Raw genomic sequence first — 4,717 nt, 5'->3', positions numbered from 1 at the left:
AGTCACCTGTCACCTGCTTGAGTTTCTTTAGGGCTGATAGGTGAATATTTGCTTGTCCTCAATTACTCATATTTAAAAGATGAATAGACGAGTGTCTATTTTCTATATATATTTCTTATGCCACTTCACAACAGACCAATACAAGACCTAACTGGTACAGATATTGATGACAGTGTTATGGGATTCTGAATAGTTTCTGGAAGAAATAAAACTCATGTTGACTTTAATTGTTTTTTAAGAGTTGATTTATAAAGGTAACAGTTAGTATAATAGGTTTCTCTGGGACATTTGACTTAATCCTCCATAACAGCTTGAATGAAATTAGCATCATACAACATCAGCAGAAGCATTATTAATCCTCTTAAAAAACAGTTTAATGTTAAATCTCTATGGTAATTTTAACCAGAAACAAAAATAATGTTAATACAAATCCAAAGGAATCTATTCATATTTTCATGTTATTTTTCTCTACATTTTAACTAAAAACTTGTGGAAAAATACTAGAATTTTAATACTTCTAACTCCATAAATATCTTCAGGAATAAATCCATCTCCCAAAGATAAACCTGAAAGACAGCATCATACGAAATCAGACAAAGACTTACAATAACAAATGCTACCTAATAGCATTGTACTTCAGCTTAAAGTGTAAGTAGAGTAATACCAAATGGAAAGGAGGAGCTACTTTTTGTGGAAAAGGCTGTGACAAAACCTGTACTAATTAAATTATTTCAGATGTGACACAAATCACACGCGCACGCACACACACACAAACAAACAAACAAACAAAAAAAGGTGGGAAGTTGCAGCTGAATAACTAGAAATTAGAAGAAAATAGAAGAAGAGTAACTTAGGTGAGAAAATTTGCCTTCTGGTGAAAAACTCAGAAATCTGTTGGCTTATTTTACCCATGAGAAGTTTGAGACATGATTTTACCTCAGCCTTCAATAGCTGTCCCATTTATGAAAGTAGTTGACTCTTCAGTTTTACTGAAGGAAAATACTGTAATGAAGCACAATAGCTGGAGGCTGAATGCAGTCAGACTAGAAACAATGTAGAAATTCTTACTGTACAAATAATTAACTGTTAAAAAACTGCCTATGCAAATGATTGGATTTTTCACAATTTGAAGTTAATGGAGCAAGATCAAATGTTAATAGGTCACTACAAAATTAATGTCTTCTATTTACTTCAATGAAAAATACAGGAGATATAAAAAGCACAGTAACACCATTTGATGGAGCAAGTTCTCAACTACAAAACACTGTTTTTCAACAGTGACTGCTATTACCTATACATTTTCTCCAGTGATGAACAAGAGCCTGCATAACTTGTTCATGAAAATCTGCACCAGTGGAAGTGACCCATTGTCTGTCCCACCACTGCTGAAACACACCACTCACAGCCTATCTGTCCTCACAGTGGGTGCCATTATTTCCTCTCAGAGGAATTCAGTGGCACGCATTTGCTTCATACACACTTCCATGTCAGATGCCATTCTGTCAGACTGCCCCACTGCTGCCATCTTTCACACATCACACAGCAACAAAATACAACATAGTATTGTTGGGAGGGTTCAACCTGTACTGGCATACCAGCAAAACTACCTCTTATGCTGTGGGTCAACATAATATGAAAAATTAATTTTGAAGCAAGCCCCACATTTTTGTAACTCAGAAGCTATGAACTCCAGATAATTTGGAGTTCTCTACAGACATTCACATGTCTAATTCTGCTTTTTTTTTTTTTTTTTTTTTTTAACATTTCCTGACACATTGTGTGCATGAATGATCCATTTCAAGAAAAGTCTTTTTACTATGCCATGAATTTTTATACATATTATAAATTTCTCCAAGAGGCTGAGCAGAAGAAATTACATTGCATGCATAGATGAAAACAGTAAGCATTTGTAATAAATCTTTAGTTGTTCTTGCTTACATAAATATAAAAGCTTTTGTTAAATGCAAGCTGCACACAGTGTGTGTATACATATTGTGTACATATATGTGTATGTATATGTATATATGTTTCATTATTAAGACTGAACTCATCTGTGTATCAATTAATACAATCCTTTACAAGTAATTTTACAATTTAAAGATGAGACAGGTTAGATACTCTGACATAAATAGATGGCCAACTCTAAAACTGTTGTTATACATTTGCTAATACAGAGTGCCGTGATGTTATTCAAGCTAAGGAAGCAGAGTCATAATTATTTAGGCTGGAAAAGAAACCAAAAGACTTCAAGTCAATCAAGTCCAACCATTGACTTACAAATCCTCATCAGAAAACTGTGTCCTTTAGTCCTCCATCCACATATCTCCTAAATATATGCATCTACATGGCTCTTATTTTCCAGTGCAAGGCAAGAGAAAAAAAGGAGAAAGGAAGGGGAAGGGGAAGGGGAAAGGGAAAGGAAAGGAGAAGAAGGAAAGAAAATAATGAACTTGGCTGTAAAGAAGAACAAAAATGAGAAGCTTTGAAGGAAAAACTAAGAAAAGTTAAAGACCAGTCACATTTTGTTGTGGGGAAAAAAAAAGAAAAAGCAAAAAACAAACAAACAACAACAACAAAAAAAAAAACCCAAACACCAAAACCAAACAAAAAAAAAAAAAAACCCAACCAAAAAAAACCAAAACCACAACATGAAAAGAAATCTGAAGAATCTTGAAATATGCCATTCATTATATGAATTTGATGGTCAGTAGTACAGAGATGTTTTTTGTCTGTGATCTGATAATTTTTAAATTATGATATCCTTTGGAGTTTTTATAAAAACTAGAGAAGAAACATTCTCTACTGAATTAAAGAAGATCCTTGAGAAAGGCATAAAAGGCGAGACTCATGATATCTCACTGTTATATCTATCTGTAGTACAGTTTCTATTTTCATGAAGTCTAAAACTTGTACTGCTTTTTCTAGTTTTATTACTTGGAAAGATGATAAGAAAATAACTGTAAGATTTATACTTAATGTGATAACCTTGGGTTTATATCATTCTCTCTTTAATCTGATATTGTTCTTTCTGTTCCTTGTGCTACAAAACCTTGTTCTAAGTACAGTACAAATATAATTTTGGTTTCCTACCAGGAGTCATGGCCTCTAACTTCTCTTAGAGGCTGCACTTACTTTCTGCAGAACAGTTTAATGCAGGGCAAATGCAGATCCTTTAAGGATCACTTCTTCTTCTGTTATATTCTAGAATAAGATTTTACTCAATACAAAAATGTATTTAACCAAATATAAATAGGAATCTGAATGACAGATAATTACTTCAGTACTGGTGAGAAGGTAAGAGGGCTTCTCTGAAAACAGTGATGTTGGCCCACAGCACTAGAAGATGTTGGTGGTATAGTAGCAGAGACTGAACCTTTCCACCAACATTCAATTACATTTTGTTTCTCTGTGACAGATAGGGCAGTCTGACAGAATGGTGTCTCTCATGGAAATATACATGAAGTTAAGGGGTATCTTTAAATACTTCCATGGGGGAAAAAAATGGCACCCACTGGCATTCATCGATGCTGGCTGAATGTTTATGGAGACCAAAGAGTGGATGTGAACACAGTGAGGAAGTGAGTGGTGTGTTACAGTAGTGGCAACAGTGACAGTGGATCACTTCTATTGGTGTCAATTTTCACAAGCATATCTGGTGGAAATGCATGTGTATGGTGTTGAAAAACTATGTTTTATAGCTGAGAACATGCTGTGTTAAATTGTGTTATTGTGCTCTTGGTATCTGTTCTAGTTTCCATGGAATTAAATAGGAGACATTTAATTCAGAGCAACCTAAATGGAATTAAAAGATATCTTGAGTGTTCCAAATCTGTAGGATAGAGGAAGAACTGATGGGAAAATGAAAGTTAATGGACAATACCTATCTTCAACTTCACTTCTGAAACAGAAGAATCAAAGATGCAAAATTAAATATTAACATCCACCGCTTGGTGGATGATGGTAAGGCTGTTGATGTGGTCTACCTAGACTTCAGTAAGGCCTCTGACACTGTCCGCCATAACATTCTGGTGGAGAAGTTGGTTGCCTGTGGTTAGGATGGGCGCAAGCTCCACTAGGTGAAGCACTGGCTGGATGGCCGGGCCCAGAGAGTTGTGGTCAGTGGAGTGGAATCCATTTGGTGTCTGGTCACGAGTCGCGTCCCCCAGGGCTCAGTGCTGGGGCCGCTTCTATTTAACATCTTCATTGATGATCTTGATGAGAGGATTGAGTGCAGTAAGTTTGCAGATGACACTAAGTTGGGAGGGAGTGTTGATCTGTCTGAGGGGAGAAGGGCACTACAGAGGGACCTGGATAGACTGGATTAATGGCATTTTGGTCACAACAACCCCAGGCAACCCTACAGGCTTAGGGAGGTGTGGCTGGAAAGCTGCCTGGCAGAAAGGGACCTTGGTGTGCTGGTGGACAGTAAGCTGAATGTGAGCCAGCAGTGTGCCCAGGCGGCCAAGAGGGACAATGGAATTCTGGCTTGTATCAGGAATGGTGTGGTGAGCAGAACTCATCCTGCTCCTGTACTCAGCATTGGTGAGGCCTCACCTCGAGTACTGTGTTCAGTTTTGGGCACCTCAGCACAGGAAAGACATGGAGGTACTGGAGTGGGTCCAGAGAAGGGCAATGAGGCTCATGAAGGGCTTGGAGAATCAACCCTATGAGGAGAGGCTAAGGAAGCTGGGGCTGTTCAGTCTGGGGAAAAGGAGGC

This window comes from Coturnix japonica, chromosome 2 (genome assembly GCF_001577835.2).
Source record: "Coturnix japonica isolate 7356 chromosome 2, Coturnix japonica 2.1, whole genome shotgun sequence".
Lineage (NCBI taxonomy): Eukaryota > Metazoa > Chordata > Aves > Galliformes > Phasianidae > Coturnix > Coturnix japonica.
Note: the sequence above shows the minus strand (reverse complement) of the source record.